Source organism: Schistocerca nitens, chromosome 5 (assembly GCF_023898315.1).
Source record: "Schistocerca nitens isolate TAMUIC-IGC-003100 chromosome 5, iqSchNite1.1, whole genome shotgun sequence".
NCBI classification, from domain to species: domain Eukaryota; kingdom Metazoa; phylum Arthropoda; class Insecta; order Orthoptera; family Acrididae; genus Schistocerca; species Schistocerca nitens.
Window position 1 is genome coordinate 654,967,211 of NC_064618.1, and position 12,737 is coordinate 654,979,947.

Consider the following 12,737-nt stretch of genomic DNA (forward strand, 5'->3'; position numbering starts at 1 on the left):
CGTGTCTGGGGACGCCCTGGACAGCAGTGGGATACCAACCTGTCGGTCGCCCGCCATACGGCCCGATAAGCAGGGGAGATGGTCTGGGGTGCCATTTCTTTTCATAGCAGGACATCTATGGTTGTGATCTGCTGCACACTTACAGTAAAGCAGTACGTCAATAATGTTCTACACCCTGTTTTGTTGCCCTTCGTGGCAAGGCATCCTGGGCATACATTTCAGCAAGACAACGTTCAACTGCACACGGCGAGAGTTTCTGCTGATTGTCTTCGTGCTTGCCAAACCCTACCGTGGCCAGCAAGGTGGCCAGACCTCTCACCAATTGCGAATGTTTGGAGCACAATGGGCAGGGCCCTCCAAACATCTCGTGATTTTGACGATCTAACTCGCCAGTTGTACAGAATTTGTCACTCTAACCCTCAGCAGGACATCCAACAATTTTGTCAATCGATAACAAGCTGAACAACTACTTGCAGAAGAGCCAGAGGCGAAGCAGCGCTTTATTGACTTGCTCAATTTGTGAAATCCGTTCTCTTGAATAAATCATCAAATTTTTCTGAATTTGTAATCATTAGTTTGTCTGTACATGTACATCACATCTGGCGAGATCTATCCAATACGGATAAGTCCTTTGTGGTGCGTCGTTGCTTTATTGTCTTTTAGAGTGTATTATGAACAACTTTCGAGACAGCTTTATCTATGGAGGGTGGTTTTGGTAAATGGGGAATAACTGCAAGAAACGTTCCTTGAGAGATAAAGAGCATTCAAGGTCACATGGACATATGGTTGGAAATTCATTCCACGGGAGGTACTCTCTAGAAGACAGAGATAAGAGTTCTTTGGCTGTGTAGGTTCTAATGATTGAAAGGACACATGAGAACACACCAGGAAATGAGATTGTTGTGCCTGAAACAGTGTTTCAGCTCCGCACCCAAGAGGGTAGTGAGCTGGAGCACCATCATGTAACAGCCACAGTACCCTTCACACCACCAAAGGCACGTCTTTCAGCAGGAGAGACAGGGTCATCAACAGGAAGCGTAGTTATGCCTCGGCTGTGACGTGTTGTGGAAGGAATACTGGTCACAGGAGGCAGTCGCCAGTAATCCACGTGAAGGCTCGTGCTGATGATTCGCTACCATCATATTATGGGGATTGTTAGTAGCCCTTAGGTGGGCGTTGTGAACATTGATGATACTGTTCCCCCAACAAAGGTAGCTTCATTTGTGAGTAAGATAAATGATAGACATTCAAGCACGGTCGTGGTCAGTGCGACGTACCAGCGACAAAACCATCGCTGTGAAGACAAGTTCGTTAATCAACCAAGTACGTACCTGCTGGTACTGGGGTTACTGTCAAAGATCTTATACCCTCCTCTTTCCAGTAGCTCTACCTCCATGGAACACGTTTGTAACTGTACACCCATATGACCTGTTTTTGCTTCTTATCCTCTCAGCTGTCGTTTCCTGCAGTTTGCCCGCATTTATCTACATCTACATGATTACTCTGCAATTCACATTTAAGTGCTTGTCAGAGGGTTCATCGAACGACAATCATACTCTCTACCATTCCACTCCCGAACAGCGCGCGGGAAAAACGAACACCTTAACCTTTCTGTTCGAGCTCTGATTTCTCTTATTTTATTTTGATGATCATTCCTACCTATGTAGGTTGGGCTCAACAAAATATTTTCGCGTTCGGAAGAGAAAGTTGGTGACCGAAATTTCGTAAATAGATCTCGCCGCGACGAAAAACGTCTTTGCTTTAATGACTTCCATCCCAACTCGCGTATCATATCTGCCACACTCTCTCCCCTATTACTTGATAATAAAAAACGAGCTGCCCTTTTTTGCACCCTTTCGATGACCTCCGTCAATCCCACCTGGTAAGTATCCCACACCGCACAGCAATATTCTAACAGAGGACGAACGAGTGTAGTGTAAACTGTCTCTTTAGTGGACTTGTTGCATCTTCTAAGTGTCCTGCCAATGAAACGCAACCTTTGGCTCGCCTTCCCCACAATATTATCTATGTGGTCTTTCCAACTGAAGTTGTTCGTAATTTTAACACCCAGGTACTTAGTTGAATTGACAGCCTTGAGAATTGTACTATTTATCGAGTAATGGAATTCCAACGGATTTCTTTTGGAGCTCATGTGGATCACCTCACACTTTTCGTTATTTAGCGTCAACTGCCACCTGCCACACCATACAGCAATCTTTTCTAAATCGCTTTGCAACTGATACTGGTCTTCGGATGACCTTACTAGGCGGTAAATTACAGCATCATCTGCGAACAACCTAAGAGAACTGCTCAGATTGTCACCCAGGTCATTTATGTAGATCAGAAACAGCAGAGGTCCCAGGACACCTGATATCACTTCAGTTTTACTCGATGATTTGCCGTCTATTACTACCAACTGCGACCTTCCTGCCAGGAAATCACGAATCCAGTCGCACAACTGAGACGATACCCCATAGGCCCGCAGCTTGATTAGAAGTCGCTTGTGAGGAACGGTATCAAAAGCTTTCCGGAAATCTAGAAATACGGAATCAAGTTGAGATCCCCTGTCGATAGCGGCCATCCTGTATGTGAGGGACATTCAATAAGTAATGCAGCAATTTTTTTCTGAAAGCAGTTTCGTTTCGTTCATGATTCCAATATACCATATTATTTCCCACTCTTTTGGCTCCAACCCTATTTTTCAACATAGTCTCCATTCAATTTGCTAGCCTTGAGCCACTTTACTGAGAGGGCTTGTATTCCCACATGCTATCACGCTACTGGTTGATGCTGGACATACCGTCTTGTTGCATCAATAATCTCCAAATCATTCATGTACTGCTTCCCATGGACAGCATTTTTCATTGGGCCGAACAGACTGTAGTCGAAAGATGCGAGAGTCGAACAGTAGGATGGATGGGGAGAAAGAGTTCAATGAAGTTTTGGGACCTGCTCTCGGAGGTCAAAATCTTCTATCTGAAATAACGTTAGGGATGCACTCGACGATAAACGGAGAAATATCCTCTAACATTGTAACTACTGTGTTCATCGCACTCTTTTTCTGTTTGTAACATAGCTTAAACCTGCGATACGTCTACTAACAGAAAAATGAAGTGGTTTGGACAAGCCGAGTAGTACCGGTATATTAGTTTGGCTTCGGGGACACGCGACGCAATATTAAACCTTTTACTTAGCTTAAAACATAGTTTGAAGAAAGACGTACGTACATTAATAGCACATGTAGAGAGAGAAAAAGTCTTTGGCAGTTCTTGGAAATTACAATGTTACCAGCTAAAGATATAGAGCGCAGAAGGTTATCTTCAACTTGGACGGGAAAGTAACTGCGGTTATCAGGGTTGAAGGACACGTATAAAAAGTAGTAGTTACATAGAGAGTGAGACGCGCGTTTAATTATCGCCAATGTTATTCAATCTCTAAATAAGGAAGCAGCCCAGAAACTAATGGAAAATGTTGATGTAGAAACAAAGTTGACATTTGCTATTGCTGTTGACGTAATTCTGATAGACACGGCATTTATATAACAGCCAAAGGAAAAAAATCCTAAAACTGTAATGATATCACAAGAAACAAGAGATATGTTGACATTTCTTATCCAACACTTTGTCTATTCGTCCCTCCGGTAAGATCCCTTTTTTCTTAGGAACGAGTACAAGTATCGAGTTGAAATTTATGTCACGTACTAATGCCTATGACCCCTTGACGATGTAAAAAATTGAAGCTTCTAGATGAATGTAGTCAAAAGACACAGCTGTTTATGTCACATATTCTCGCAAACTCACTCATCAAAATCTATAGGGTATTTCCCGTTGGAATAGAATTATGAAATTCTCAAGAAACAAGGTTTCACAGTACAAATAAAGGAAAAAACCGGAAAACTGTAAATTTTCAATTATATCACAAACAAAATTTTTTATCATTTGTTATCAGTTGATAAATTGATAAGTTGAAATTTGTGTCACATACTGATCAAATGTTAGCTTCTAAGTCACTGCAATCAAAAGGTCACGTATTTCGATACTCGCAAACTGACTCATCAGAAACTATAAGGCATTTCCAGTTGAACTAGAATCACGAAATTTGGCAAGAAACAAAGTTTCACAGTACAAGTATAGGAAAGAATCCGAAAATTGATAAAGTGTAATTACATTCGACGAAAAGAGTATTTCTTTTGTCTTTTGTTATCGACATCAAACTTCAAATTAAAACCATCAGTATTTCTACATTCAACCTGTCTGGGTCGCAATAGTAAAAGTCAAGCATCAGGTAAGGAATGACTTTATTGCTTATTTGACGGGTTTCGCAATTTATACATCATAAGATAAAGTCGACGTTTGACTTTTACCTTTCCGACCCAGTCAGCCTGAATGGAGAACTACTGGTTATTATAATAATGGTTGCCTGCCTCCTACGTGACATAATGTCACATTTATATAATTGAAATTAAAACATTCTTGAAAATCTTGAAACCCCTGGGAGCGATATCTTGCCAGTATCAGTGTCGATCATAAGCAAAAAGATTCTCGATTTCCAGTATGGGTGAACTGTCTGTATACACATACACAAAACTAAGTTTGTACGGAACCCTCAGTGAGCAAGTCATCTTCGCACCTGGCCAGTTCTTGTAGTTCAATTACGCCAGTCGATGCTGAGCGAATCAGGATAGGAAATGAGGCACTAAAAGTAGTGGATGGGCTTATTATTTAAGAAGCAGAGTGAATATAAAATTCAAACTGCCAATAGCAAGAGAAGTTTACCTGGAAGAAAGAGATTTGATGACAGCGAATACATGTTTGCATAGTAAGAAGTCCTTTCTAAATTTGTCTTGACAGCCTTAAACAAAAATAAAACAGGGACAGTAAGCAATACCTGCAAGAAGAGAATAAAAACTTTTGAAATGTTTTCGAGAAGAATGCTGAAGATTAGGTGGGCAGATCGAGCAACTAGTGAAGAGATAGTGGACCGAAACAGGGAGGGAAGAGTTTCAGGGCACAACTCAACTAAACGAGAAACAGTTTGTAAGCACATGTTATGAGGCGTCAGTGATTAGTTTATTCGGTGATGAATGAAGCTGTTGGAGGATACAATTTGTAGAGACTTGATTACAGAAAGCAGGTTCAAGTGGTCGTCTGTTCCAGCAGGTATGAAGAAATGAAGAGACTAGCACAGAATCGACTAATGTGGAGATTTGCATCAAATCAGGCTTCAGATTAAAGACTATAATAAAAAAAGAATTGACGGAAATTTTTGCAGCAGCTCCTTTACCTGGAGACGGCAACCTCTCTTATATCATGTCGTTTAGTTCTTTTCAGTGGGTAATAATCTCGTATTTGGCGCCATATCTGAAACGCTTCCGAACGTAAGGGAAGGAACATCCAAAAAAGTGTTTTATTGCTCCTAGTTCTCTTTTGTTCCCCATAATATTGCTACCAGCTGTGATATTGTGAATTGTGTTTTATTCATTTCATGACGTACATTTGCAATCCATTTGGTTTTGCGTACAGGAGACATGTAAGAATTGCACTTGCCCATGAAAGGCAAAGTCCCGAGTTCGAGTCTAGGTCCAGCACACAGGTTTGATCTGCCAGGAAGCTTCAGTTACAATTATTTTTACATTAATAAATAATAGCACTACAGTAAATAATAACACTATAAGGATATTTCTTGGAATATGTAACACATTGTATCTAGCTCTAATTCCCAGTTTGTCCTGCATGAATTCATCCACTGAGTAACACTTCAGTGTCAGTACCTCATATAGCTTTCTTTTAAGTGGACCTAAGTGCATCAACTTCAACTTCTTCCCTTTTAATTTACTACAAATTTTGATTCCCATGTATTGAGGTCCCAGGGCATACAGTCTGAGGCGGTGAGTGGGGAGCATAAAATTTTCTGTTTCGAGTATCATGTGGATGAACAAAATGGTTTCCCTCAAATGATTCATGCCTGGTGCACAAACATATTATACTCTCATATATGTATAAGGATGACAGAGTTAATATTTTAAGTTTTCTAATTAATGGTCGAGATTGTTCTTTATGATTTGCATTCACATATTTCGAACGATTTTTGTCTGTATTTTTAGTATCCGCACTATGTTTGTCGAGTTACCCCAAAAAACAATACCATACCTAATAATGGATTCAAAGTAGCTTGTATATCCTACTTTTCACTACTTTTCATGTGTCCATGTCAGTTGCAGTAGATAATTTTTGCATTTCAAACGCAAAGCTGCTCAGTTTGTATGCTAGGTATTCAATGTGTGCCTGCCAGCTCAAATTTTTATCTACATTTAAACCTAAGAATATGACTGAGTCAGCTTCTTCTTTTTCTTTGTTGTTGTGTGCAATCTTAATCTGCTCACATTGTGACTGCATCATGTGAGTCTTAGATATGTTTAGATTCAACCTATTTAGCTGAAACCAAGTTTCTAACAAGGGAACCTCCCCATCGCACCCCCCTCAGATTTAGTTATAAGTTGGCACAGTGGATAGGCCTTGAAAAACTGAACACAGATCAGTCGAGAAAACAGGAAGAAGTTGTGTGGAACTATGAAAAAAATAAGCAAAATATACAAACTGAGTAGTCCATGCGCAAGATAAGCAACATTAAGGATAATGTGAGCTCAGGAGCGCCGTGGTCCAGTGGTTAGCGTGAGCAGCTGCGGAACGAGAGGTCCTTGGTTCAAGTCTTCCATCGAATGAAATGTTAAATTTATTTTATTTTATTTATGATAATCACATCCACAAGAAAACCTAAATCGGGCAAGGTAGAAGAATCTTTTTACCCATTCGCCAAGTGTACAAGTTAGATGGGTCGACAACATATTCCTGTCATGTGACGCACATGCCGTCACCAGTGTCGTATAGAATATATCAGACGTGTTTTCCTGTGGAGGAATCGGTTGACCTATGACCTTGCGATCAAATGTTTTCGGTTCCCATTGGAGAGGTGCGGTCGCAAAACACGAGACACTAAACTTATTACAGTGAACAGAGACGTCAATGAACGAACGGACAGATCATAACTTTGAGAAAATAAAATTTTCGCTCGAGGGAAGGCTTGAACCAATAACTGCTTGTGCGGCAGCTGCTCACGCTAACCACTGGACCACGGCGCTCCTGAGTTTAACGCTATCCTTCATGTTGTCTATCTTTCGCATGGACTACTCAGTTTGTATATTTTGCTTATTTTTTTCATAGTTCCACACAACTTCTTCCTGTTTTCTCGATTGATCTGTGTTCAGTTTATCAAGGCCTATCCACTGTGCCATCTTATAACTAAATCTGAGGGGGGGGGGGGGGGGGGGGGGTGCGATGGGGAGGTTCCCTTGTAAGGTACGGAGGGTACTGATCATAGATTTGGGAATTTTTTACGAATCCTGATCTTCAACTAAGACAGAAGTATCATCTGCAAACAGAACTGATTTGGAGCTGATATTTAATGGCCAGTCACTGACATAAAAGAGAAATAGGACTGGGCCTAATATGGAGCATTGTGGAACACCCTACAGTCAGAAAAATAATATGGGCCATTTGGTGAGATGCTAACTCTTTGCTTTCTGTTTGATTAGTAGGATTTAAGCCATTGTAGGGCACCGCCACTAATGCCATACTTTTCAAGCCTGTAAACAAGCAATGTATGGTTTACAGAATCGAACGCCTTTATGAGGTTACAGAAAATTCCTGCTACCTTATTTCTCCTGTCTAATGATGTACTATGAATGTAGTAATGAAACTATTCACTGCATCTGTGGTGATTTTCCCGTGCTGAAAACCAAACTGATGGTTTAGAATAACAGAATTTTTGCAATGAAGTTTTGGATTTATGCAACAGCAGGTTTTTCAGATATTTTAGATATGACTGGGAGAGTCGAGATAGGATGATAATTTCCCATAATTTCTATTGATCCCTTCTTGAAGAGTGACCGGCCAGAGTGTCTGAGCGGTTCTAGGCGCTACAGTCTGGAACCGCGCAACCGCTACGGTCGCAGGTTCGAATCCTGCCTCGGGCATGGATGTGTATGATGTCCTTAGGTTAGTTAGGTTTAATTAGTTCTAAGTTCTAGGCGACTGATGACCTCAGCAGTTAAGTCTCATAGTGCTCAGAGCCATTTGAACCTTGAAGAGTGGTTTAACTACAGCTTATTATTGATTTATTATTTGAGCTAGTGGGTTTGCAATTTTATTGTGTAGGTACCACTTTAATAACTTTGGTTGGTATTCCACCCCAACCCACAGATTTTTTTTCTTAGTGGTAGAATAGCATTTTCTACAGCCTCCACGTTTTCACTTAGGCCAAAGGAGTTTACTTTCTTGTGATAATCTGTTACATCTACACCAAACTTTGCTACGTTTATAAAGAATTCATTAAAGTACTCCGGAATCAGAGTTGGATTTATAACAGTATTTCCTTCAATGTCAACGCTTTCATTTTCTCTTTTGGAGAACTTGGTGGTAGTAATGCCGATGTAAAAGGTGGCTCTTCCTTTGATAGTATATATTCTGCTAGTTACAGGACTGACATAGCTTATAGTAGGAGGGTGCATAGGACAAGTCTTACAGTGAGGATGGCCATATGGGTAGAATCCATAGGTTGGGAGATGGGTGGAGAAGGAGCGTAGAACTTGGCAAGGGTATGCAGGGATTGGGAGGGCAACTGTAAAAAAAAAAAAAAAAAAAAAAAAAATATATATATATATATATATATATATATATATATATATATATAAATATGATAATTTATATTATTTTAATTTTTGTTGAACTGAATTGAAATGGATAGAAAAATTTAAAAAATCAGGTAATATATTTAAACCAGGATAAGGTGGCATCGGACATATACTTTGAGAATTTCGTCGCCGTAAGGAGAAGGTTCGTGGGCCATGTTATTTCTGAGCTACAATGAGATAAACACTGAAAATACAGTTTACATATAATGTTGAAATTTTAGGATCATGGATTAAACAAATAATGAAATCACAATAGCGTTAATCATAACTATAATTACTGAAGTGCACTATGCTACTTACATTGGGAGTACAATATTAATCACGTCGGTATCTCGTCCGTGCGCAGTGGAAATTTCCTTATATAATTACTAGTATGCGCGAGTACGTGCCCTGCAGTACGCAGTGACTTTTTATAAAATTAAAGAGTTTAAATTAGAGCGGCCAGTTATAATGAATTCTCTCTACTTTAAATGATGTAAATATGTGAATGCAGCTTGCCGCTAACTTGGTGTAATGTTTTGTCTGTACAGAGGTGTATCTGTCGCCTTTATTACTCCTTCACTCTCACACATAAATCGGTACAATAAAGTCAGGGCTTCGTGGTTTATATGTAGGCTGATCCGTGAAAAGACAGACAAACAATTATGCTAATGGAGGATTCAGAGTAATTTCTCGAATTTCATTCGCTCTCTCTCTCTGTCCTTTATCTGTGTACAGTTTAAATATATTATTTACGTGAAATCAGCCTAGTAGAATCTCTGGTGGAGCCCTTCGTCTTAATATTCAGCGGCTGGCTTGCTGGAAAAGATCTTTACATTTGTTATTATTATTAAGCGCTGCATTCAGTTGGGAAAATCGATCGTTTGAACAATTCGTTCAGTTTACGACAGATCTAAAATTTCAGATGTGGACGAAGCCTTTTTGGACGATTTATAAAAAACTCAGAGATTGCAGGCTCTCTTCGTCACAGCTGAAACTTCCCAATTAATTACAGGGCCCAGACAATCATCAACGATTCAGACAGAGAACTCATTCGTCATTCACTCTAGAATAAAATGGTCACAAACCTTATTTCTGAGGAAAATTGTATATTGAATCCATTTCCGTACATGTTCCGTTTTCTGTGGATTTCAAGTCTCATATAATTTGCTTTTACAAGCTTTGTCTTTCTCTTTATCTATCACGCTAGCGGCACAAACGTTCCTAGCTCGTTTTAGCGCGAAGAAGAGTAAATAAATCTCTTTTAGCAATCCGACAATCCTCCAAACGATACTTCCGAAGCTGTGTCCTTCTCCCTCTATAATAACCATGGAGCATACATCTCTGTATCTCTGTTATTCCAAAGAATAAACGTACTAGAAAAAATACCTTGGCGTCAACGAGCTGTCGGCGCATATATTACTAAAAAATCTGATCAGATACTTTTTCAAAAGTAAATAATTGTGGATGATTTGATTAACCCTTATTAATTATTGCGTGGTAGAGGGTAAATTTCCGTGGGGAGATTACAATGCCCCTCGCAGCGAGCGAAGTTTGTGAGCTCAATTTTGATTCACCGAACACACTTCGCGAGCTATCTATTAGCGTGGATAACCCGGAAGTGATGATTGTCAGTCCTCCGACTGAAAAAGAATATTATGTTTGAGACAGACGAAGAAAAGAAATGTTGAAGACAGAAGAAATGAAGAGACAGGTACCGCGGCTGTATTGCTTTTACGTGCATCTAGGTGTTATGTTTGCTGTGCACAACCAAGGAAGATGATCTTTCATGAACTGATGTCAGGGTCTACCCATTCGGGAACTTTCTTAAGCAGGGAAACCTTGGAAAACCTCTTAAGCCTAGACCCCCGGCCTACGGTACATAGAAGATAGGAAAGCCTATAGAAGAACAAAAATAATTTTGAAATTCATCTCTAAAGGAAAGACAGGGATCAATTTGTATCACGATTTGGAGAAGAGTGGTTTGTGCCTCTAGCAAAAAAAAAACGTTTTCCAGTGAATAACGTGAATTCTCGTTTTACAATCTTGTTCCTAGTACAATATCTTGCGGCGCTAAACTCCCCCGGGTCTTGCATGTCCCCGACGTCCACATTTGTAGTCGGTCTTCTACGCGGCCCCCTTTGTAGTTGATCTTCTACGCGGCCCACAATGGGAAGAGTAGAAGGAACAGGGATACTCGAATTTACATGCAACATTCATTCCAAAAGAATTAGCAATGACCAAAAGGGAAACTCTTCCTGTAAGAGAACTGGTTAGGTTGCACCGTCCAAGATTCTCCTTTTTGAAAGCAAAATCCTTATGGCTTCATGGATCCTTTTTGTTACGACGTACTTCAAGGAATTCAACCATTAACTAATGATGTTGCCAAAAGCATCATCCGATTTATTCTCGTTTGAATACTCCTTTTGACTTTGCCTCCCCACTTGTGCTTATAAGTCCAAAAGTTCTAACACATTTTCTATCACTGATTTGTTCTTCGTAATTTAAAGGATTCATGTAACTTACTATAGATTTTGGATTCAAATCATCGAATAATGGAAAGTGTAGTTCATTTGATACAAAGACATAATTCATATTTCCTTGATAAGTCATATAATTTAGCTATACTCAAAACTTTTTATTCTAAATACATATATTTCTTCGCTTGAGTACTGAAACGTAAAAGTTATTAGCATTGAGGAATGCGGATTCACTTCTTTCATTTACTCTCTGATTCATACGGCGTTCATCCATGCTCATATATGGAAATGGATTTTTTCACACAAAATTCCCAAACGAACACGAACCATTAAATAACTCCTAGTTCTATGAATATTACTTTCTTTAATCATTCATTAATAAATTAGAAACTCTTAACTTCTAATTATAACACCTATTCTTTTTTAAAGTTCAACATGAATCAGTTTATCCTCGCGTTTGGTGCGAGTCTCTTACAAAGCATATCTGTATCGTCTATATCGATTTTAACTCTCGCGTCGACGTCAACTGTTTTGCGCGGGGAAATTATCTTTGCGGCGTCAACCGTCACTCACGATTCATTGCCACAACACATCCCTTCACACGTTTACACATGTAAGCGTTCACATGAGATTATATATGAATATTCACTCGGAACCTCTTTTGATTATTCAGCGTCATTTGCGGGAAACATTTCATTCTTCTTGAAGGTCAGTTAGATCCTTTATAAATCTTGATAACATTAGCAATGCTAAAGTTCTATGTTCACCCAAACCACAGGTGAAGCCTATCTCCACTATCTTCTTTATAACACTAGATAATAATAGTTAGTCACTATTTCTATACTCTATGTCACTGATTAACTATTTCAATTTAAAGGTTTCTATCACTACACACACAGTTTATTGTTATGTTTTTTACGAGCGTTCATTTCTGTCACTCGGAACACCATTCCTCACTATCTTCTAATTTTCATTATATTTTTTTAAGTCGTTATGAGAAAATAACCCTTTTATTTTGTTCGATCCCGGGTATGCTTTTGGCACGACCAACAATGGAGAGCAGTATGGGCTTGTAGAGGGTTCGATCAAACCCCATTCCAACATGCGATCTATTTCCTTTTGAACTTGCGCCTTTAACCTCCAGGGAACAGGATAGAAAGTTCTACAATACGTTTCGTGCGGCTTAACGTAGAGATGGCATATGTATCCCTTAATAACTCCTGGCCTTTCATCAAACACGTTTTCATACAATAATAATTCATTGAGCTGCTTCTTCTGATTTTCAATAATGCAGTCAGATTCATTTAACTTCTCATACACTAATTGACCGAAATCTCCTTTAACTTGGACCTCATTATTTACGTGCGGTTTAGAATTTTGTGCAGTCCTTATTACTTGCACACTGATCCCACTATTATAATTTCTGGTAAGGCTTTCTTTTTTCAACAAGTCCAACTCAATTTCTTGTTTATTTACATTTAACCAAATTTTTCCTGTTTTAAAATCTATTCTGCATCCGTATTGACGTA

General features: G+C 39.3%; 1 protein-coding gene across 1 annotated transcript in view; it reads right to left on the bottom strand.

The window, feature by feature from the left end:
- The window catches only part of LOC126260640 (uncharacterized), a 564,809-nt gene that overhangs the window by 378,775 nt on the left and 173,297 nt on the right, over positions 1-12,737 (bottom strand). The gene's annotated exons all lie outside the window — the stretch shown is intronic.